The sequence below is a fragment of the Eretmochelys imbricata genome, chromosome 21 (genome assembly GCF_965152235.1).
Source record: "Eretmochelys imbricata isolate rEreImb1 chromosome 21, rEreImb1.hap1, whole genome shotgun sequence".
NCBI lineage: Eukaryota > Metazoa > Chordata > Testudines > Cheloniidae > Eretmochelys > Eretmochelys imbricata.
Genome location: NC_135592.1, coordinates 5,317,306 through 5,341,575, shown reverse-complemented (window position 1 = coordinate 5,341,575; position 24,270 = coordinate 5,317,306). Strand labels below are relative to the sequence as shown.

At 46.5% G+C, this 24,270-nt stretch overlaps 2 long non-coding RNA genes across 9 annotated transcripts; one reads left to right on the top strand and one right to left on the bottom strand.

Annotated features, from left to right (window-relative positions):
- The first annotated feature begins 3,152 nt into the window (after window positions 1-3,152).
- LOC144278264 (uncharacterized) lies at window positions 3,153-23,522 on the top strand. Of its 8 annotated transcripts, none has more exons than XR_013348558.1 (5): window positions 3,153-3,666; window positions 5,304-7,871; window positions 7,981-8,635; window positions 21,002-21,378; window positions 23,026-23,522. It is a non-coding gene; the product is annotated as an uncharacterized LOC144278264 (long non-coding RNA). The 8 variants fall into 8 exon arrangements; XR_013348560.1 differs by having other exon boundaries at window positions 3,154-3,666; window positions 21,002-21,177; XR_013348556.1 differs by having other exon boundaries at window positions 3,154-3,666; window positions 21,002-21,177; window positions 21,269-23,522.
- Window positions 14,863-19,297, bottom strand: LOC144278265 (uncharacterized). Its single transcript, XR_013348562.1, has 3 exons — window positions 18,921-19,297; window positions 16,420-18,251; window positions 14,863-15,829 (listed from the first exon to the last, which is right to left on the bottom strand). It is a non-coding gene; the product is annotated as an uncharacterized LOC144278265 (long non-coding RNA).
- Window positions 23,523-24,270: the final 748 nt, after the last annotated feature.

The window sequence follows — 24,270 nt, the reverse complement described above, 5'->3', positions numbered from 1 at the left end:
ACAGCTGCGTATTGTTTATACATATTCCTTCATGATATCTTATTTTTCTTACCATTTCTCTTATCATCTACATTCTATTCTTATCTAATACAAGGTCACAACAGCCTCTCTCACAATTCTTTTCCCACTCACTTCGCACTATCCCCGCTTCTAAAAATCTCACGTTATTAAAGATAGAGTTAGCCCGACTCCTGCTCAATATAGAGGCCTGCATTCAAATTCTCTTGATCTACTTCCTCAGCACCCTTTACCTTGTACGTGCTGGTTCAATCATACCTGCTGGTTTCCATCAGTGTCATCCTGACCTTATCTCTAGGAGGAGACAACATGTTCCTTTTACTTTTGGGGCGTGCATTTGTAACTTACTTGATATGGGGTGTTCTGGTACCACCCTTCTGGAATGTGTTTCTGTGAGTGTCCTGTGCCTAGCACTTCTTAGGAATGTGTGTGGTTTTGCAGTACCAGCCCAGTTCATTCAGGTTCTGTGAACTTGCAAGCAGGCATGTATTATAATAGGGCCAGATCACTTTTGCTAACTTTGCTTTATATCAGCAGGGCCTGACTACTACTTTAGTCCAGGGCTCTGATACCAGGCCTCATGTTTCAGGTTCTCCCTTTCTACTACACCTGTGATGGCCTGTCTTCCTATGCTGTGAATACAGGGCCAGATTCTCAGCTGCTGCAAATAGTCACAGCTCTAACTGCACTAGGGCAAGGCCAATTTATATCGGCCGTGAGTTTAGGCAACACTCTTTGCACTGTAGTTTCTGTCTCCTCCCAAATTCAGACTTCGGCATCTTCTTTGCACTTCCCCTCCCATTTTTCATCTTCCGTAAAAATCACAATTCTTTTGGCACTTCTCTGGACAAGTCTCACCCATCCCCATCTAAATTAAGCCATTCCACTTCCCGTCTCAGTGCAGACACAAATGTTGTGTAACGTATGCATCTCTGCCATATATCTGCATGCTCCAAAGCTAAACCTTTTATCAGGAAGCAGTCAGCAAAGGAACAAAATCCAAAGCGAAGTAACTCAAGTCTTCACTATCTTTTTACCAAGAGTTTGAAAATGTGCTTCAACTGGCACAAAACATGGCAAAAGGCTGTTTCTGTACAGAGCAGTAGAGGCTTGATAGAATTTCACTCCTGCTGCTTAAGCAACAACTGGCTTTTACTTTTTGTTGGCTTGTCAATTTAGTGCTGGTTACAGGGAGGGAAGAATAGCACTGACCAGAGGCAAGTACAGGCAGGCACAGTGCAATCTTCCCCCACACAGCTTTGTCAGCACCGTCAATCCCCTGCTGTCCCCGGCAGTAGCTCCCATAGGGCTGTGCCAGTAGTCCTTAGTTCTACCTACAACATGCCCTTCTATTTAACAGTTAATCCCTCCTTCCACTCCCTGTTTTAGGCAAAGAATGGGATTCTTACCAGCAGTACTCTCCCCTATTTAATTCAGGGCCTCTTCGCTGGAGAAACTACCAGCCATGCTGATTTTTGCAGTATTCTGGTGGATTGCATAAATGGGGACTGGAATGAAACACATGAGTTTTGGGGGGTAGGGGTAGGGGTGGGAGGGTTGGCTTTAGAACCCAGATTTCCACAAAAAAATGTAAGGAAAATGCTCCAGTCCCCTGCCCCTGAATTCCTTGAGTGCTTAACATAAGTATTAATTGTACAAGTGGGGTGGTTTGATCTGTAGTTTGTGGTTATAGCCAACAGACTGACATTCACAAGCGGTTGCTCCACCCTGCTCCAGTGTGACGAAGTGTGTTAAATGGATGTGGTGCTTGGTGTATCAGAGCATCGCCCTGAGGAAGGAAATCAGCAGGGCGTGTGAGAGCTATTTCCTCAGAAGCCTTTCCGGCTGGCTTCAAAGATTCCAAAAGGGCTCTACAGGGTCACTTGCAACTTCTCTGCGGAGTTTCCACTGCACTTCTGCCTGCTTGTTTTAGCAACACAGACCTGTTGCCAGAACTAGCCCAACTGTTATAATTGCTGTTCTTGGTTTGGCTTATACCTCCTAGGACCAATTTAGAATTGGGAAATCAGGTGAAATGCATCGAATTTTAATGAAGAAAATGTCACTTGCATGTATAACAGATGTTCTCAGCTTGTTTGTCACTGTCGCTGGCTAACTTGCCAAGTCAGATGTGGCTCTCCTGCATTTGCATAAAAATACATTTTGCCCACAGATTCCTTAGCATCTAATGACAGGTTTCAGAGTAACAGCCGTGTTAGTCTGTATTCGCAAAAAGAAAAGGCTCTAAGGTGCCACAAGTACTCCTTTTCTCTTAGCATCTAATGTTACTTGTGTCCTCTGTGCACAACGCTCAAGACGAGCCGCTCTTACCTGCCCTAGTGGGCGGTGGGTGAAGTGGTGGCTTGAGGAGGCCAGCTCCCCAGCCCACCTCCCCAGCCCACCTGTAGCCCCGCCCATACTCCCCCCTGCTCTGCCCCAGGCCCTGCCCCCACTCTGCCCAGGCCCCGCCCTCTCCCCACTGTCTCCCTCCTCTCTTTGCTCCCCTTCCCTGATCACCCACTTCTAGCCAAATCCCTGAACCCAAATGAAGCAAATGACATTTGAAAAAACACTCTTCTTCGATTTCTTTTCCACTGCAGGCTAGAAGGTGAAGACTGGACATTCAGAAGGTATCTAATTAAAAGCACTAGATTCATTTAAAAACAATGTTTTTTATATCTTTTGGAAAAAACAGCTCCGGCCCCTGTAGGAAGCCTGCTCCTGGCACCAGCGCCGGGGAGGGCTGTTGCAGTCAGGGATACAGCCTGGAAGGGAGACCCGTGGAGAGCTTTAAATGTTTCAATTTTACACCCTAATGAACAGAAGCAAACGGGTAAAATCTGGTGGGTGATTCCAGGAGCAGCTGCCCCTCCATGTAATGTGCCCACGGCTGCACCCACAAAGACACACATGCAGCGGGGCGAGCCAGCCAGCCCCCTCCCTGCGTGTGCCTGGCCAGCTCCCCCTGCCTCCGGGGACACAGGCTCGATGCTGATCCCTGGGGGGAACCAATAACTCAGGGCCCAGCGCAGCCTCTTCTCCCCTGCCCCTGACCCCAGCACGGCGTCCGGGTGCAAAGCAGGGACACAAGCCCCGCCCCATCTCTCCCGACCACGCCCCTGCTCCCCGCCGGTGCTGGGGGAGCCGGAGCCTGCGGTCCTGCCTCGGCTGCCGGCCCCGCCGTGGTCTCGGCTCCGCGCTGCCGGCCGGGGGCTCCTGAGGCTGCTGCCCTTGCCCGGGGCTCGCGATGAGTCGGGGCCGCGCCGGGCCGGCGGGCGGGGACCTGCTGCTGCCCCGCACTGGCTGGGTAGACTCTTCCCTCTGAGCCTTGGGCTCCTCGGCGCACCCCCCGCCCAAACCTCAGCCCCCCAGCTTCTCAAGTCGAGCTTCTGCTGCCTCTGAGCCAGTGTGGAGAGCAGAGGGCGGGTCTGATGTGCTCCCAGCAGCCTTCCCTAGTCCCCTCTTAAGAATGAAGGAGAAAATCATGTGGTGTTCTTTGGGTGAAAAATAAATATATAAAGCCAGAAAGATTATAAGCAAAGACCAGATTTAATCTACAAGGAGGCAGCATTGCACGTGCTAGTTCCTCAAATGGCTGATATGGCGGGGTGTGTGTGTGTAGTTACAGTGTATGGTGCTTTAAAACAGGTATGTAAACTAAAGTAATTGCTTAATTGCCTTTAGTATCTATCATGAAGAGCTTAGTTGTGCTGAGTATCTATCATGCACGTTGTAGGGAGAGTGGTCACTTTGGATGAGCTATTACCAGCAGGAGATTGAGTTTGTGTGTGTGGTTTTTGGAGGGGGGTGAGGGGGTGAGAGAACCTGGATTTGTGCAGGAAATGGCCCACCTTGATTATCATGCACATTGTGAAGAGAGTGGTCACTTTGGATGGGCTATCACCAGCAGGAGAGTGAGTTTGTGGGGGGGCGGAGGGTGAGAAAACCTGGATTTGTACTGGAAATGGCCCAACTTGATGATCACTTTAGATAAGCTATTACCAGCAGGACAGTGGGGTGGGAGGGGGTATTGTTTCATGGTCTCTGTGTGTATATAATGTCTACTGCAGTTTCCACGGTATGCATCCGATGAAGTGAGCTGTAGCTCACGAAAGCTCATGCTCAAATAAATTGGTTAGTCTCTAAGGTGCCACAAGTACTCCTTTTCTTTTTGCAAAGACAGACTAACACGGCTGTTACTCTGAAAACTTCGTAAGGTTTAGATAAGCTATTACCAGCAGGAGAGTGGGGTGGGGTGGGGCGGGGCGGGGGGGGGGAAGAAAACCTGGATTTGTGCTGGAAATGGCCCACCTTGATTATCATACACATTGTAAGGAGAGTGATCACTTTAGATGGGCTATTACCAGCAGGAGAGTGGGGTGGGGGGAGAGAAAACCTTTTGTAGTGATAAACACCCATTTTTGCATGATTTGTGTGTATAAAAACAAACATCTTCTGTATTTTCCACGGTATGCATCCGATGAAGTGAGCTGTAGCTCACGAAAGCTCATGCTCAAATAAACTGGTTAGTCTCTAAGGTGCCACAAGTACTCCTTTTTGCGAATACAGACTAACACGGCTGTGACTCTGAAACCTTCGTAAGGACTATACAGTATTTTACATACCATTCACCTGCTCCATTGTTAAATAAGAATATTCAGTGTGACTAGACACTGAAGAAACTAATATGCCACAATAAAAATGTAAATCTCCGCAGGTGTCCGTTCCTGGTGCAGAGCGGAACTTCCAGAGGAATGTTCCAGCTCAGCTTTGGTTTTATAGTGGGGAGAAAAGCAGATTCAAGGATAGCCTAGTTCTCCGTTAGTTAGCTTGTGTAATTATCAACACTTGTCATCAGTCACTTTTTTGTTTGTCCCTTGCAGTTACCACCTCTGCTGACAAATTAACCCTAGCCCTGTGACATCCACAGTGCATGTTTTCTCCTGCTTTTTCTAAGATTTTGCCATAACCTCTGCTTTAACCTGAAATGTTTAAAATGTTTCTGTTCTGTGCAGTTACACCTAATACAAGAGCTAGTATTTGTTCCTGACAGTACTGAAAAGTACAACCAATGAAAAGTTTAGTCTCAATGAATGCTTTGAAGTCTAAAGAAAGATGTGTGTAAGACTGAAGTATATAGTGGGTTCTAGCCCACAAAAGCTTATGCCCAAATACATTTGTTAGTCTCTAAGGTGCCACAAGCACTCCTTGTTGTTTTTGCTGATACAGACGAACATGGCTACCACTCTGAAACTTGATTTTAATTGTTTATCTTCCTTTTTCAGGATACATGACTGGTGCTGGCTGATGCCTATGGTTTACAAATTTACAGACATTGGAAGAAAATCATGGAAAAGTTTAGAAGATAAATGTCATACATTTTGTACTGAAATTTCTGTAGTGAAAATAGACGACAATGCCCCCCCCTCAGGTAGCTGCTATTACTTTCGCTACAACTTGTTTCCTCTGGATTTGTAGTAGGAATCCACTGCATTTGAGTAAAGCAGAAAGACTGGAGGTGGATCATTGCTCTTGCCCTTGAAAATGGCTTCTGAAGCAAGAAAGGCAGTTCATAGCATCAAAATTATTCGCTCTTCTGAACATGCAGCTGGTTCCTTATTCGGCCTCTCCATAGTGCTAAATGTTTCCCCTTTAACAACATAGTCACCATCAGAGCGTGGATGGTTTGGATTGTGAGTTGTGGCTTTAACTGCAGACAGCAAGAGAGCCTCTTCAGATCCCTGCTTACAAGCTTCCATCATGGAGTGCATATTACTCTATAAACAGAAATTTGAAGATGCCAGACACTAGATGGAATGTTGTAGATTCTTCATGAAAACATCCATCCTGGGTCAGACCAATGGTCCGTGTAGCCAGGTGCTTCAAAGGGAATGAACAGAACAGGGCAGTTATTGAGTGATCCATCATTCCCTGTCAGCCAGTCCCAGCTTCTGGCAATGGGAGAGTAGGGACGCTCAGAGCATGGGGTTATATCCCTGGCCATCTTGGCTATCACATTTGTTTCCTTGCAATCCACTAATACTTTCTTATAAGAAGTAAGCAGCAAGATCAAAAGCGTCCTCCTGAGAAGTTCCCCAGTGGTTTAGTGCCTATATTATTTTTATATGTTAGTTGTCAAAATCTGACTTTGTAGATCTTAAAATAAGCTTTTTTTATATTCAGAAAAGTATAATCAAACACTTCGGCATCTGTCTTACGAGACATAAAGATTTAAAATGTTACTTACACCTTTTTTGTGACCGCAAGCTGCACTTCAACTATAATTGAACATATCTGTGTTATTTACAGTGTGTTATTTGGAATAGGCCTTTTTCTTAAATTAAAGGGCTACTGAATAAAGACTCTAGCATCCTGATATTTTTGCCATACCTGTTAATAGAAACTGTCTCATTAACTATTTAAAAGTGATGTTGAGATCTAGCCCTGTGCTCTCATCTAATCACTAGCTGCTTACAGAACAGAAAGCTGCTTCTTTCTGTTCTGTAAGCTTCTTTCCTCTTGCAGATAAGTATCTTTACTTGTGTGGAGGGATTTTCAAAACGTGTGTCAGAAGTTGACTCAGTTCTGTTTAGCCAGACTCCCGCGGGATCGCTGTCAGAGGAAGGAGATGAGATCAGCGCTAGAGCGTCAACTACGGCTGCAATCCTTCCCCCACCCTCACTTCCCGTTAGGGTGTGAACTGGCAAGGCAAGATGCCACAGAGCTACTTCTGCGGAAGAGCATGGCATTCATAACACAGGCTTTGTCATACAGAGGCAGCTCTAGAGCAGGGGAGACAGCAATGAAGGAATATACGTGCTCCCCACCCTGGTTCCCTCTGCACCCCCACCTATTCCCCAGTGGTTTGAGCTTTGGCCCTCTAAACACAGGGTTGTGAGTTCAATCCTTGAGGGGGCCATTTAGGGATATGGGGCAAAAATTGGGGATTGGTCCTGCTTTGAGCAGGGGGTTGGACTAATTGACCTCCTGAGGTCCCTTCCAACCCTGATATTCTATGATTCCCCTGGCCCTCACGCAACATCCCTGTTCCCAGCAGGGCTCCCCACATAATGGGGAAGACCAGGGACCCATCCGTATATTTGTGGTAAACAACTAAATTTTAGTCCTATGCACTAGACTGCAGCTTGGAGGAGTTCAGTGAACTAAGATCAATTTCTCTCCTACTTCCAGGTGTTTCTTTGCTATGCAGCAGCAAAAACAAATGTTAAGAAGGTTGGAACTCTGAAAACAGTCCCAAAACTTCTTCTAGATAGCAAAGAGCCTTGCAGTCTGCCCTAGTGATCAATAAACTAAGGCTATTATGGTCCAAGTATCTCCCTCTTCTACGGTGGCTTTGGGAATATGTATTTTTATGTGAAAGGCCATAGATACAAATTTAAGGAGAGGGCTAGGCGGAGATTGTAAAAAAGATTTTGAGTCATTTCCCTTGAGGTAAGGTGCTTAATTCTTTGGGGTATTGAAGTAATTACAAAATACCCCCACTTTCTGTCACAGATGAAACCTTCACGTGCAGGTTCCGCAGTCAAAGCTGGCAAAAGGAAGGGGATGAAGAAAGGTCGTGTGCTTAAAGCACAGGACTAAGAGTCAGCAGCTATGTGGGTTCTGTTTTCAGCTCTGTTTTTGTCTCTCCCACAGATTCTTTGTACTGCTTCGAGTAAGTCACATAGGCCAGAATGCACAAAAGGAGTTAGGTGCCCAAGGCCCCATTGTACCTGCCTAAGTCCTGGTTTCAGCATCTCTGTGACGCCCAAAACGTTCCGCCTAACCCTCGGAAGGAGAAGCTGGTGGTGCCAGTGCCCCCCTTCTAACTTTCAGCTCAGTGGTCCACTCTGGTACGTACTTATACAGTCATAGAGCCAGAGACACTGTAGTTGGGTGGAGCAGTCAGCTGGGTGCTGGGAGAACCTGGCTCCAATCACTTTCCTTCTTTTTTCCCCACAGTGCAGCAGCTTCACTTGGATAGACCGAGGGAGCCCCCATCAGACTATCTCATATTCAGTGGTTACAGCACTCTGCTGAGAGACATAGGAGACCTATGTTCAAATCCTTTCTCCCCCTGTGCCTGATGTAGGAATTGAACCTGGGTCTCCCCACATTTCAGGAGAGTGTGCTCACTATGGGGCTAAATGTTACCAGGTGGGTACAGCTAATGCCACCTCCAGCCGTTTTATACAGAGTGGGGCAGGCACCTAACTCATTCTGGTAAGAAACGTAAGTTGCCTGACTCCAGAGGAGCAGTTCCCAAAGCTAGCTGCCTATCTCTGGTGGGGGCTGAAGGGCCATTTCTCCTCAGCATCACCCATTGGCCAGTGTAGGTGGCTCCCTGCTTCTCGCACTGGCTTTGCTGGATCACAATCTAAGGCGCCTATCTCCCTCTATTCCTTTGATAGATCCTCAGGTGCCTAACTCGGGCTTTGTGAATCACAGCGATTTTCAAGGGGCCTGAAAGTTTCCAGGTGCTCAGCATCGCAAAGCCTAACTCCTTTTGTGCAGCTAGATCATATCCTTTCTGGGTCTCCAGTTCCTCATCTCTCAAATGGGGATAAAACCTTTGTCTCTCTCTCCGGAGCCTGTGAGGATAAATCCATTTCTGCAGGTGGAGTACGCATTATACTATTGCCTGTATTGATTCTGTAAGATGCAGTGAGGGAATAGCTGCAGGGTCAGCCTTGCAGGGGGGGAGAACACCTCCTTCCTGACGCACCTGCAAACACAAAGGGAAAGGGACGTGGATGGGTCATTACTCAAAGTAAAACTATTTCCCCATGAAGAAAAGGAGTACTTGTGGCACCTTAGAGACTAACCAATTTATTTGAGCATAAGCTTTCGTGAGCTACAGCTCACTTCATCGGATGCCTACTGTGGAAACTGCAGAAGACATTATATACACAGAGACCATGAAACAATACCCCCTCCCACCCCACTGTCCTGCTGGTAATAGCTTATCTAAAGTGATCACTCTCCTTACAATGTGTATGATAATCAAGTTGGGCCATTTCCAGCACAAATCCAGGTTTGTGGGGGGCGGAGGGTGAGAAAACCTGGATTTGTGTGGAAATGGCCCAACTTGATTATCATACACATTGTAAGCAGAGTGATCACTTTAGATAAGCTATTACCAGCAGGAGAGTGGGGTGGGAGGGGGTATTGTTTCATGGTCTCTGTGTATATAATGTCTTCTGCAGTTTCCACAGTCTGCATCCGATGAAGTGTGCTGTAGCTCACGAAAGCTTATGCTCAAATAAATTGGTTAGTCTCTAAGGTGCCACAAGTACTCCTTTTCTTTTTGCAAATACAGACTAACACGGCTGTTACTCTGAAACCTATTTCCCCATGTTTATTCCCTGCCCCCCACTGTTCCTCAGACGTTCTTGTCAACTGCTGGAAATGGCCCACCTTGATTAATAGCTCACCTTAACTGATCACTCTCCTTATAGTGTGTATGGTAACACCCATTGTTTCATGTTCTCTATGTATATAAATCTCCCCACTATATTTTCCACTGAATGCATCCGATGAAGTGAGCTGTAGCTCACGAAAGCTTGTGCTCAAATAAATTTGTTAGTCTTTAAGGTGCCACAAGTCCTCCAGCTCTTTATGCTCATGGTAGTGAATGTACCCACACCGCCCCCCACGCCCCGCCGCCCGGAGAGCGCGCGAGCGCCCAGCAGGGACACAGGCCCCGCCCCCAGCCGTCAGACCCCACCCCTCCGCTGCTGGCCCCGCCCCCGGCTCGCCTGGTTGCGGACGCTGGGGCTGGTTGCTGAATCCGAGCCAGTTTTTGCGGCGAGCAGGGCGAGGGGGGGCCCCAGCCGCGCGGCAGCTCCCCGCTGCCCCAGCCCGGCCCCTTGGGCGGGCCCCGCATCTCTGCGAGTCCCCAGGAGCGCTTCTGCCTGGGGGGCTAAACTCTGTCCCGTTGGTGGGAGTGTTAAGGCCCAGGGGCTGCGGCTGGGGGTGTCTCCTGTCGGTGGTTGGAGGCAGGCGGGGGGGGAGACCCTTCGAGCAGCGGAGAAATACCATGCCGGGGGGGAAGCTTCTGTCCCCTCCGACCTGTGAGGGCGACTGCACGCAGAGAGGGCCGGAGGGTGACTTGCTGTGGGGAGAGCTCGTGGTGTCAGGGAGCAATTTCAATCCGCCCCGGGGATCCTTAGGCACTGAGCCCAGAAGTTACACTGACTCCGAGCATCCAGGCTGCTGCGCTGTGCACTGGGGGTTCGGGCCGCTTGTCTCTCCTGCACTCTGCAGCACCGCATTGCAACGCGCAGGCCAAGGCCACCTCTCTGCTTGCAGAGAGACTGAACTGAATTTGACCCACAGCCTCTTGCTTCTCCTCGCGGCTGCTTTCCTGTGCTATCCTGGACGAAGGTAGGCAATGTGATGTTTTCTGCGTGCCCGCCAGGGGCCACACTTTAACAGTCATTTTGTGTACGACCTACCCCACTATTCTGCGCCCAATCCTGTCGCCCTTACTCATACTGAGTAAGACTTCGCTCCACAAGCACCACTATGTGCTAATTTTTCTACGCCTCTGAAGTGTAAGAAGTAAATCCGGTTAAATAGAGGGTTATAATCTCGAGCCCATTTCAGTTTGCTGTTCCTGTTAAAAATGGTTTGTCACTGTTACCTTTCCTGATTGATCATTCGCTGCTATCTGTGATATCAATGCTGATAACAAATGAGTTCATACTTTCTGTTGTGTCTGTTCCGGGAAACTGAGTTTGAGAACATTGTATCACTTTCTGAACCAGACACATGACACCTCGCAGAGAAGCTGACGCTTTCAGCCATCAATAACTGGGTCTGTTTGAGCCCATACACAAACAGGAAAATGTCCCTGCCTATATGTCAGTGGGTTGTGGTCTGCAAAGCATCTGTTACCATGGAAGAATGTTTTATTTCCGGCAGTGTGGTTTGTTGTAGTCCAGTCCGGAAAACAACAGTTTTGAATGCGGGGGTGGGGGAATCTCAGGAAAACTCATTTCCAGGTACCTTGCTTGAGGGATGGCTATTGTCTAAAGTGTTGTGAAACATGAAGGGGAGGCAGAGATTCAAACACTCCCTAGGATTCACTTGTGCAAATCATAACCTTGTACTCTAACTATGCAAAACTAGTTATGTACATAGCTCATTGCGTGGAGATGACTTAGAGCCACCCTTAGCACTGACGCAAACAAGAAAAGGTTGTGATGGGAACAGTGTGTAAGGTACTCTGACTTCTTAATCCCCCTGACCTGGAAGCCCTTAGGAAGAGCACCATGGTCAAAGGAACAAAACCGAGCTCTTCCTGGGAATGGGGAGATTAAAGGCAGGGCCAGTGTTAACTCTGCATCCGATGAAGTGAGCTGTAGCTCACGAAAGCTTATGCTCAAATAAATGTGTTAGTCTCTAAGGTGCCACAAGTCCTCCTTTTCTTTTTGCGGATCCAGACTAACACGGCTACTACTCTGAAACCTCTCACAAACTAAACGTTCTGTTTGGCAGAGGAGGTTTGTAATTGATGTCAGTCTGTGCCTACTTTAGAGGCCTCTGGGTTTTCCTTCTCACTGGGAGGTAGTAACATGGACATTTTGTTTTGATTTTTTTTTAAAGTAATTCACATACTATAGGTGAGCCTGTGAATTGTACCAGCATATGCTGAGCAATGCAAATTTGGAGTGGGGGGAGGGTCTCCCCATCCCCACCACCTTAAAAATCTGAATGTCTTACATCAAGCAGGCGTTTTGCCACTGACATTAATGGGAGCAGGATTGAAATGATTAGTTACTAAGTACCACAACTCCCATTGCCATCTATGGAAAATGCAGCATCTGTCCCTTCATGGTCATTTATTTGTCACTATCTAATTAATGGCTCTATTATTCCTGGCTTTTCTTTTCCAAAGGCCCAGTCCTGCAGTCCATAGGTATTTTTGCTATTGACTTCAATGGACACAAGGTCAGACTTATTTCTCTAGTAAGCAAAACTGTGCCAAACTGAGGTGTATTTTTTACAAGTTGAGAAGGTGGCTACATGTTCTCCCATGGTTGTCAAGGGGAGTTACATTTTGCCCCTGAGAACCAAGCTGCAAATGTCCCGTCATTTGTGTCTTTGATTAAATTCCCTCGGAGTTAAACTAGATGGCTACATAGTTATTTGCTGCTTGTTTTTCCATCGAAGAGGGAACTTGCTTTTACAGTGGTGAATCTTTCTCTAGTCCAAGGGCTGAATGTGGTACAAAGAAAGGTTGTTTAATGAGATTGATCACTTTTAATTGTGCCACCTTTGATCTATTAGGTTCTAGCTAGGGTTGTGCCAAAGTGTTCAAAATTATCTGGGCAGTTTGACTCTTAAAACAAATAAACAAATGTGCTGCCAAACGCCATTGTTTATCAACACTCATCCCTCTGGGTAATGTCTCAGGGGCACTGTTAGGCACATTAAAGTATTTTTATTTTTAAAAAACTGATACTTTGTAGTTAGGTATTTCCAAACAGAGAAGGCTAATGGGAAGCCAAGTGGCTTGTGAAGAGGACAAGTGAGAAGCTGGACACGAAATAAGGCTCAATTCCAAGTAGAAATAAGGTGTAACTATTTAACTGAGGGTAAATAACCAGTGGAGCAATCTACTTATGGATGTGGCAGATTCTCCATCACCTAACATTTTTTAAATCAAAACTGGATGTCTTTCTAACGAGATGCTGTAGCTCAAATAGAAGTTACGCGCTTGATGCAAAAGTCTTGGATAAGGTTCTGTAGCCTGTGTTAGAGGTCCCACTCAATGGTCACAATGGTCCTTTTTGGCTTTAAAACCTAAACTCTTTCCCAGAAAGACACAAAGTCAAGGAGATGGATGGAAACTGATTCACTCAAAGCCTTTATTGAAGTTTTCCCTTGAGTTAAAGCACTGTTCCTTTTATTGAGGTGTTTAAATAAGTGGTTAGTTTGAAACCTGTATCTCCTAGGAGACGGACATACAGATTCCCCAAAGAGAAGGATGACACAAGCTAGACCCCTGGAGTGCTGTAGGGAGAAGGATGGCTTTGTGATTCAGGCAGTGGCTTGGGAGTCAGGAGATTAGTGTTTCTTTCCACTCTGCTGTCAGTTCTGCAACAGACTTGTCATGTGGACTTGAGTAAGTCTGAATCTTTCTGTGCCTCAGGTTCCTAGTATCTAACCTGGATATAAGACCAATGTACCTTCCTTCCGGGGAGGTGCAGGGATAAGTCTATTAATGTTTGTGTGAAGTATCAGAGGGGTAGCTGTGTTGGTGTGGATCCGTGAAAAGGGCAAAGAGTCCTGTGGCACCTTATAGATTAACAGACGTATTGGAGCATGAGCTTTTGTGGGTGAATACCCACTTCTTCAGATGCGTGCATGGCATGTTTGTGTTGTGTTTCAATGGCACCGGCAATGAGCCCAACCCCATTGCGGGTTATAAACTGCTTTCCTGGGAATAGAGTCAGTTTTACTGGGTAGTATTTGTTGCAAGGGAAAGCACACCTGAGACTCATGTATGAACATAGAAATCACCCTCTCGAGGTTGGGTTTGATCTGAACTGACACTGATCTGACAAAGGTCTGTTGAGGCACATTTCTGCCATGCAGTTAACTCAAAACAACCAAACCAGATGTATAAGCCATGTAGCCTGGTAGCTCAAATGCTTCCCTTGAGCTCCTTGCCCTGGTTTTGGTCAGCACAGCCACCTTATCTCTCTCTCTCCCCTCTTTGAAGCCTAGTGTATCCATTGCTGCCTTCTACTCTAGCGGTGTAGACGTGTCGTTAGGATTTTCAGTGTTGTATATGGTAATGCTGTGTACGTTTAATAAAATTTCTAAAGCATGTTAAGGTCCCTCATAAAGAAAGGTGCTACATGTGATAAGAGTTTGTCTTTCTGCTATGAAAAAGAGAATGTTTCACTCTGAATTATTTTTACTGGCTAGATGAGTTTCATGAAATCTTCATACCACCTTCCTTTCAAATTAAATCCTGTAATAGGATTTAACTCTGCATGCTATTAGTTGATTGATTCCGTGAAGCCTTTACAATAGCAGAGGAATTCTTCCGTTTGCCTAGAAATTACTACACTGAAATTTATAACTAAAATTATATCGGGGATGCATTTATTCTCCATTTCCTTTTTGAATTGTACTGGAAGCCTTGCAGAAATACACACATACAACTATATAGCATTTTCAGATTACCCAAACAATTATTTTTTGAATATCTTATGGTGCTGCAATTTTCTTTCCCTCTATCATATAATTCTTAATGCTCATTGCAGCTAATTCTCCCATGCTTAGTAGGTCAAATAATTGGCCAGTGCTTGACCACAGGGTTTTTCTTTCAGTGAGTATTTTGCTTCAACAACTGATATGTGTTGGCTTATATTTTGCAATATGGTTAGTAATAGTGGTAACAGTCTGTAGTCCCTACACTGCACTCAGTGTCTGGTGAAAATCTGACCTGCAGGTTGTGATGGGTTTGGTCATAGAGACCCCCTTGGAACTGTCACCCGATGTGCTGAAACTACCTCTGAGCCTGTCTTCCCTGCCAACTTGGGTCTCCAGAACCCTGTCTTGTTGAGCCAAACACACAAGACTGCTGCAACACAGACCCAGGGTCTGAACCACACCCCCAAAGCTGCAAACTTAACTGAAAACAGCTCAGTAAGTACTCCTGTCTCCAGCACCCAGACACCCAGCTCCCAATGGGATCCAAACCCCAAATAAATCCTTTTTACTCTGTATAAAGCTTATACAGGGTAAACTCATAAATTTTGCCCTCTATAAAACTGATACAGAGAGATGCACAGCTGTCCCACAGGTATTAATCACTTACTCTGGTTTAATTCATAAACGAAAATGATTTTATTTAGTATAAAAAGTAGGATTTAAGTTGTTTCTAATAATAACACACAGAACAAAGTAAGCTACCAAGCAAAATAAAACAAATCACGCAAGTCTAAGCCTAATCCATTAAGAAACTGAATACAGGTGAATCTCACCCTCAGAGATGTTCCAATAAGCTTCTTTCACAGACTAGACTCCTTCCTAGTCTGGGCCTAATCCTTTCCCCTGGTACAGACCTTGTTCGTTCCAGCAGGCATCTTAGGTGAAAAGCAGGGGATTTCACATGACTGGGAGCCCCCCTGGTTCTGTTCCACCCCCTTTCATAGCTTTGGCACAAGGTGGGAATCTTTTGTCTCTCTGGGCCCCCACCCCTCCTTCAAAATGGAAAAGCGCCAGGTTTAAGATGAATTTCAGTACCAGGTGACATGATCACATGTCACTATAAGACCTTATTCTCCATTCTTTCAGGGCTTGCCTGCAGGTACCCAGGAAGGTTTGCGAGTAAACAAAGCTATTCACAACCAATTGTCCCAGTTAATGGGAACCATCAAGATTCCAAGCCACCATTAACGGCCCACACTTTCCATAGTTACAATAGGACTTCAGAATAATACTTCATATATCTAGCTTCAGATACAAGAATGATACCTTGGTACAACTAGGATGAACACACTCAGTAGATTATAAGCTTTGTAATAATACCTTACAAAAGACCTTTTGCATACAGCATATTCCAATTACTTTATATTTACACTCATATTTCCATAAAAACATATGGAGTGCAAAGTCAGACAGGCATTGCTGCATTTACTAATGTGTGTGCTAGTTAGAGCACCTCACATAAAATTTTACAACTAGATTTAGTTGAGATGTCCAACTCGTGATACCACAACCAAGAAAGAAGTGTTTAAATAGTGGTTCATTCCTATGGCTGGCCCTCGGTGTTTCGTTTTCTGGTCCCCTGCAAATGGATGAGCAAAAAGCAAAGTCAGAGCAAAGAGTAAAATTAAAGCCTCAGTTAAAGCACGCACACAACCTGATGTTGATTTGTATGTGCTGGAAATTGGCACCCAGGGCAACTGGCCTCATCACCCATCCCTCGGTGTACATTGCACTACAGCTTGGTCCAAAGTTTGACTGGTAAATCTCTTTCCATTCGATGTGTGATGTTTTAGCAGAATAGTTACACTGGTAAAAGCGCTAATATGGATGCAGTTATAGTGGTATAACTTATTCCCTTGCCCATACGAGATTTGCTCTACTGCTGTAAGCACCTTTGTACAGACATAACTGAGTCCCGTAGTGCGGACTATCTATGATGATAGAGTTAAATTGGCACAACTTTCTAATATAGACAATCCCTTAGAGTCTGATCTAAGGGATGCCTATGGAATTCCAAGTTCCCTAATAAAACTATCAACTACCTGGTGCTCAAAATGACTGATCGGTGAATGTTTTCCACAGAGAATTCTCTTTCATGAACTTGGCTGTGTTATTTTAAGGCCCAGGACAGGAATGTGTGTGAGGGGAGGGAGCGGACTGTGTACATACCTTTGTGGGAAGCTAAAAGCTACTTTGGCTCCTCAATGTACGTTTTCTCTTGGATGATGTAGAACTGTGGTTCTCAACCAGGGGTATGTGTACCCTTCGGGGTATGCAGAGGTCTTCCACGGGGTACATCAACTCATCTAGAGATTTGCTTAATTTTACAACAGGCTACATAAAAAGCACTAGCAAAGTCGGTACAAACTAAAATTTCTCACAGACAGTAAATTGTTTATATTTCTCTGTATACTATACACTGATATGTAAATAAAATACTTATATTCTAATTGACTGATTTTTACAGTTATAAGGTAAAAATGAGGAAGTCAGCAATTTTTCAGTAATAGCGTGCTGTGACACTCTTGTATTTTTAGGTCTGATTTTGTAAGCCGGTAGTTAAGTGAGGTGAAACTTGGGTGTATGTAAGACCAAATCAGACTCCTGAAAGGGGTACAGTAGTCTGGTAAGGTTGAGAGCCACGAATGTAGAAAGTGAGTGTTCAGAGGTGGAACAGAAATGCCTTGTCATGACCACTAACAGTTCAAATCTTCACTGACAGGAAGTGCTGTGACTGAAAGATATGAACAAGACTGTGCAGCTGCTCACGAGAGGTGTGGCACACAAGGCTCTGACCAGGACGTCGGGGCTTTTAGCCCCCTTTATACCTCTCTGATTCCGGGCTCCTCAGGCTCTGAGGGCCTGTGCAGCCTCCTGTGTACCTTCAGTTAGAGCACTACGCGCCCACACAGACCCCACCTGTTCCTGGAATAGTCACACCCCCGCATAACCCTCAGCAGCTTTCCCACTGCCGCTGCCAATGGGTTTCTCTGCAGCCAAGAATTCCCAAGCATGAAGTGTTCTGGCCACTTCTCTTCATGCGTTTGGCAGTTCCCTACACCAGGGGCTGCATGAGAGGCAGCTTTCAGGCTGCATATGCCAGGATATGCTTTCCCTGCACTGGAAGAATTCCTCTGGGGACCACACCACTCCCTTTGCAGTCCCTACACGCTGCAGGAGTGGTACAAAGCAGCCTGGAATCTGGCCTAATATGTCCAGCCTTACGCATTATATGCCAAGAGACAGATTCTGATTATGTTTATACTAGTTTAAAGCCAGTGATAACTCCAGTAAAATCTATGGAATAACCCTGTTGTTACACTCCTGAAGTTGAGATCACCATCTGACCCTAAGCGAGGAGGGTGAGCTCTATAATTAATAGCAGAATTCAGGGACTCCAAAGCTTTTGTTCATCAGATCATTCTGCTAGTTGGTGTCTGATCATGCTCCTAGGCATGGTAGAATGGAGATCAGGCATGTAGTTCAGAGAGGGGTTCTGTTTGTGTTGCACTTGCTTTCGTTTTTTCCCCTTAACATCTGCCTGGCCTGATCTGTTTTACTCAGCTTATCTCTGGGGGAGCATCTGGGCTGGGCAAAGGAGTTTCCAAGCAGGATAAAGCTTGTTGTCACAGACTCTTTCGTCGGAACAGACCCAGTGCTGCTATCCAAAGGTACAGCTGCCAGTTACGTATTTATCTTGGTGGAGCTCAGTAGATCTGTGTGTTCACTTCGCCATTTGAAAGGAAATGGAAAAGGGAGGAGGTAAAGAGGAACATAGGAAGGCTGTTTTAGACCACAGAGATGCAAAGGGAGGTGGTTGTGTCCTAAGGGAACAGACCCAAGTGGAATCAAATGCTATAATCCTTCCCAATATGAGGGAAATACCCCACACTTCCCAATAGTGTTGAATATCTGGCCTCCTTCTCATATTCTGTAGTAGGGCTGATGAGCTTGACCCAGTAGCCTGCAGGAGCTTTAGGGCACCTTGGTGTTTTGGGATCCTGCAGGAGGAGAAGGTGGAGAGGAATACACGTTATTAGAAAATGAGGTTGGTTTTAGATCTGTTCAGAACTCTCGTGGCTGAGCCCTGCTGGGTGTGCACAAAAGACCTGTGCACACCCACAATGTCACCTCCCAGGCTGGGACTGATATCACCCCCTGGTATTTGGGAGTCGATAGCTTACTAGAGTTTAAAGAATTAGCTCTTGGAACAATTACAAGGGTAATGCACCTAATGCATATGGATTTTCTGCATTGTGCAGACTTGACAGCGGGCCCAACAGAGTAGGGTTGCCAACTGGCTAATGGCACAAATGCAAACACCCTTGCCCTGCCCCTTCCCTGAGGCCCCGCCCCCTGCTCACTCTAGCCCCCCTCCCTCTCTCCATCGCTCGCTCGCTCTCCCCCGCCCTCAGTCACTTTCACTGGGCTGGGGCAGGGGTTGAGATGTGGGAGGGGCTGTGGGCTTGGGGAGCGGGGTGAAGGGGTTCAGAGTGTAGGAGGTGGCTCCGGGCTGGGGCAGGGGTTGGGGTGCAGGAGGGGGTGCGGGCTCTGGGAGGGTGTTTGGGTGTGGGAGGGGGTGAGGGGTCAGGCTCTGGGAGGGAGTTTGGGTGCAGAGTATGGGCTCAGGGGTTGGGGTGTGGGAGGGAGTGAGTGGGGGCGGCACTTACCTTGGGCAGCTCCCGAAAGCGACTGGGTACATCCGTCTGGCAGCGGCTCCTAGGCGCAGGGGGTTCAGGGAGCACTGCATGCTGCCCCTGCCTGCAGGCAGCACCCCTGCAGCTCCCATTGGCCGCAGTTCCTGGTCAATGGGAGCTGTGGAGTCTGCGCTTGGGGTGGTGGCAGCGAGCAGAGACCCCCTGTCCCCTGACCCACCAAGTGCTGCAGGGACAGAGCCGGCTGCTTCTGAGAGCGGCTCGGAGCGAGGGCAGGCAGGAAGCCTGCCTTAGCCCCGCTGAGCTGCCAGACTGCTAATGCCCCAAATCTCCCGGTTTGGCTGCAGTAGCCTCCAGGAAATAGGGCCTGATTCCAGGAGACTCCCAGTGAAACCAGGAGGGTTGGCAACCCTACAACAGAGAGAAGTAATAGAGACCATGAAGGGATTCTCTCTGCTAACTAGGGGTGCTGGGGATTCTGCTCTACCCCCTGGTTTGAAGTAGTTTCCATTGTATACAGAGTTTACAGTTTGGTTGAATGGCTCACAGCACCCCCATTATAAACACTGTTCCAGCCCCTCTGCCACTAACAATTCAGGTTGACTGTTCTTTCACTGATGGGCTCCAGGGCTTCCTCACTGGCCTCTAGCTCCTGCCCAGTGCGGTGCCCCCAGAGTGGGAGATGAACTACAGTGGCCCGTGTGCTAGCTAAGGGGACTCTTGGGGATCCTGACCCAGTGTTCTCCACGGCCTGGCTGCGGCTCCCAGGCTTTCCGAGTGCAGCATCTTGCTGCTGTAGTGGCATAGTGTAGGACTTAGGATATTTGTGGGGGTCTTTTTTGGCAGGCTGCCAACATTTTTTGGAACTGTGAGTGAGAAGGGAAATGGGGATTGATTTTTGATTTTTAAGTTGAATGGAATTGCCTGGGAGGGGACACAAAAAAGGCACATCTCTAACCTGAGCGCTTTCTGCCTGCTGAATTTCTAAATGTCTGTTGCAAACAATGGCGATGTTTGAGAAAATCTAACTTCACAAGACTCTGTTGTAAGGGAAGGACAGAGCCACCCTCCATACAGGGGTCACTACCAGCTCCCTCTGTGAGTTAGAAATCAAGGGAACAGGCTGTGAAACCGTAAACACATCATTTCCCCTTATTTCATAACTATTAGGTTACACCCTGTCTTACTAAATGTGCTTATCTTTTGCCGTCAGTTCACAGAAATGACCCCACCCTGAGTTCCACAGAAAGCACAAGTTTGGAATAAGATGCTGTTTTTAGTTAAAACATAAAACAGATCTGAGCTCTACTCCTGCAAGCTGTACTGTGTGAACAGACCCTGTAGTTGTGTGGAGCCCGCCTGAAATCAACAAAGATTCTGCAAAGGCTCAAGGGTCTGGCAGCACAGGGCCAATGCCTCTTTAGACAAGCACCTAACGCACATTTGTGTGGTATAAAATGTCCTGTTCTTTGCCATGCTTGCTTCAGAAGCTAGTTTTTCAGTGTGCAGCATCAAATCTACAATCTGTACAATCAACTAGCACTTCCTTATGAGAAGTACAGTAGGATTAAAAGTGTACTTCTCCAGAGCAAATTCTCCAGTGACATAGAGACTATGTGGTGACTATAGTGAAATTATTTCCATATTTTAGTCATTAAAAACTTTTGGAGATCTTAAAACAAGCTTTTAAAATTCATGAAATGATTATCTGTGCTACTGACGGGGTGTTTATTGTAAAGGTGCATTTTTCTTGTAAGATTTAAAACATTTGTTTTCTCTTTTTTGGGCATCCACAGACTGCATTGAGTTTTGTTTAGCAATATGAACAAATCTTTCCACAGGTGAAGAAACTGTAGTTGAAGGATTTACAATGTCTTTGTTTATTTATTTATTAAAAATAAAAGGAAAACTGAATAAAGACCAGGAGTACTTGTGGCACCTTAGAGAGTAACAAATTTATTTGAGCATAAGCTTTCGTGAGCTACAGCTACAGATGCATCTGCTGAAGTGAGCTGTAGCTCACGAAAGGTTATGCTGAAATAAATTGGTTAGTCTCTAAGGTGCTGCAAGTCCTCCTTTTCTTTTTGCTAATACAGACTACCACGGCTGCTACTCTGAAACCTGAATAAAGATCCTGACTCTGTTTTCATACTTGTTACTAGAAATTGTCTGGTTAACTATGTAAAAGTGAAGCTGAAATCTAGCTTTCTGCCCTGATCCAATCACTGGCTGCTCACAGAACAGAAGGAAGATTGCCTCTTTGCTCTTGCAGGTAAGCAACTTTACTAGGGTCCATGGATTTCCTAACCAGTATGAAAGGATGTAATCTGGATAAGTATTCCTGTTTGGTCCATATCCCACAGGATGTCAGAAGAACCCACTGAAAATGAGCTCAGATCCCTACTCTGGCTTCAGCTGCTGCTCTCCTACTCTCCCTACCACCTGTTACATTATGAACAGGAATGTTAAGAAGGTTGGCACTGTGAAAATAATGCTATCTTTTCTAAATAGGGAAAATGCATGCACTCTGTTGTGGCCAAGAGGTCAATAAAAAGGCTATAATGATAAGTTTTTCCAAAGCTACCAGATATTTAACAGGTATCTTTAACTGAAAGGAAAATGTAAGAAGGGATAGGCAGTGAGCGCATAGAGGTTTTGAATCGCATTTCCTCATGATGAAGATATTACCCCTTTGAGGTAGTTAAATAGTCGAAGTTTTAAACTTGACAACTTGCCATTGCAGGTAAGACCTTCACATCCAGGATCCTCAGAGGATGAGATGAGTGGGTGTGAGGAAGGAAGGTGGTTACATGGTTGAAGCATCAGCATAAGCGTCAGAAGTGGGGGGTTCTGTTTTCAGCTCTGCTTTTGGGTCTACCACAGATTCATTGCATTCTTTATTTGTATTAGTAGAGGGCCAAGGAGCCTTAGTCATGGAGCAGGACCTCAGTGTCCTAGGTGCTGTTTAAATACAGCTTCCAGTCTGTTGTTATGCATGAGCAGCCTTAAGAAATGCTGGATGTAACTCCTTAGTGCTTGACTTTGCAACCTAAATCAATTTTTACCCAATACAATTTCCTAGTACTTTTTAAACAGCTAACTAATTCTGTTATATACAACTGTACACACTACCACAGATGGCCACCACTTCATCTACAGAACTAACTCTATGAGCTGGCAGCAGGAGAAGGTTATTATCCCGGAATAGCTCACCAGCCACTGGGTTCATATGCTGTTTTGGGTGGAGCTCAGCCCAACTCCGCCTCTCGCCACCATCACCTTCCCCCATGGAATGGGGCTGAGCCTGCCTGGGTTGGTTCCCCCCAGCTTGAGGGATGTACTGGGGGAGGAGTGGGAGGTGGTCCTGTACTGACTTTGAGAGAGTGGTTGAATGGAGCTCAGCCTGCTGCTTTCCTTCCCTGCCCTGTGGCAGCTCCCAGACATTCCCAATGCATGGGCTGAGTCTTAGAAGAGCCCTGTTCGATTATTGTGGCAGTCAAACATTTTCCTGGGCATGTTTCACTGACCTTTTTAACAGTTGGTAACTCAGCCAAAGTGCCATGATTCCTCTGCTCATATCCCATCAAGCAGCTGTTTGGTGAGTTAGCGCATGGAGTCAAAGAGCATGAAGAAGGCATAGCTGGGCACTGGGGGCCAGGCGCTTGTTAATGCATAGAGGCTAATGCACATGTGTGACCGAATGCACCCTGTATTCACACCCCACATGCTATTGTAATCATCTCTGCCTTGTTAGGTATCATTTGAAAACTCATAATTCACAGGTCAATATCATGATTGGGAGGGATAGCTCAGTGGTTTGAGCATTGGCCTGCTAAAGCCAGGGTTGTGAGTTCAATCCTTGAGGTGGCCATTTGGGTCAAAAATTGGGGATTGGTCCCGCTTTGAGCGGGGGGGTTGGACTAGATGACCTCCTGAGGTCCCTTCCAACCCTGATATTCTATGATTCTATGGTAAAATGTGTGTGGCATTATATATAAAGTTATGAATTCCCCCCTGCATGACATTGGTGGGGCATGTTCAAACTCCAAAACAATTAGGCAAAACAGGTGAAACAGGTTTTAAAGGGATGTGTGTTTACCTCAAATTTACATGTAAACAGAGTCCTCAGCCAATGAAAGGGGGAAGACAGAGGACAAGAGAGGTCTGCATTTCAGCAAACGGGGTGAGAAAAAACAGCATGGGACTTTTTACTAGGAGATTTTGCTGCCTGACTCGCACATGGAAGGAATTTGTACGAGAAAGTGCTCTCAAGAGCTTGCATTTCCAATGGGGAAATGAAATATAAAAGTGAGGGGCAAACACCCCAAGCCACTCCTCTCTCCCTGTCCATCTCCGTCTTTGTATGTGAGAAGACCAGAAGAAACAGCTGCTGGACTTGAGGGAGGTGTCCTGACAGGAAAAGTTCAGTCTGTAAAGCTGATAGGATGGGGTAAGGACTTCACTTTTGAATCAAGTATAGTTTAAGTTAAGCACCAGTAAGATTTTTATCTTTATTTTTCATGTAACCATTTCTCACTTTCATGCGTCATTATCTGTACTTCCTTAAAATCTCTTTGTATTTAAATAAATCTGTTTTTATTCTTTTATCGAAACTAAGTTAAATTGTCTGGGTAACTCAATTTGAGGTGACAAATTATTGTGGATCGTTCCCTTAATGCAGGGGTGGGCTTTTGGACCAAGGGCCACATTGGGGAATAGAAATTGTACGGCAGGCCATGAAGGGTCACAAAATTGGGGTTGGGGTGCAAGATGGGGTGCAGGTTCCGGCTGGGGGTGAGGGCTCTGGGGTGGGGCTGGAGATGAGAGGTATGGGGTGAAGGAGTGTGCTCTGTGCTGGGATCGAGGGGTTTGGAGAGTGGGAAAGGGATCAGGGTTGGGGTGTGGGGAGAGGCTCAGGGGTGCAGGCTCCAAGCAGCACTTACTTGAAACGTCTCCCGGAAGCAGTGGCATGTCCCTCTCTGGCTCCGACACGGAAGCACGGCCAGGTGCTTGTGCACACTGCCCCATTAGCAGGTGCCGCCCCTACAGCTCCCATTGGAGCCCCAGAGAGGGCCATTGGAGCCTGGAGGAGCCAGAGCGGGGCCATGCCATGGCTTCTGGGAGCCACGTGGTGCAGCCCCCAACCTACCACCCCAGCTTGAGCACTGGAGCAGCCCCCCAACCCAGCACCCCAGCTGGAGTGGCGGAGCGGGGCCGAGCTTTGTGGTGCATGCCCCCCTACTCCCTCCCCTTGACCCAGCGCCCCGGCTGGAGCAGGGCAAGCTCCAGCCCCTGCTCCCCAGCAGGAGCTTGGGAGCTGGCTTAAAATGGCTCAGAGGCCATAGTTTGCCCACACCTGCCTTAA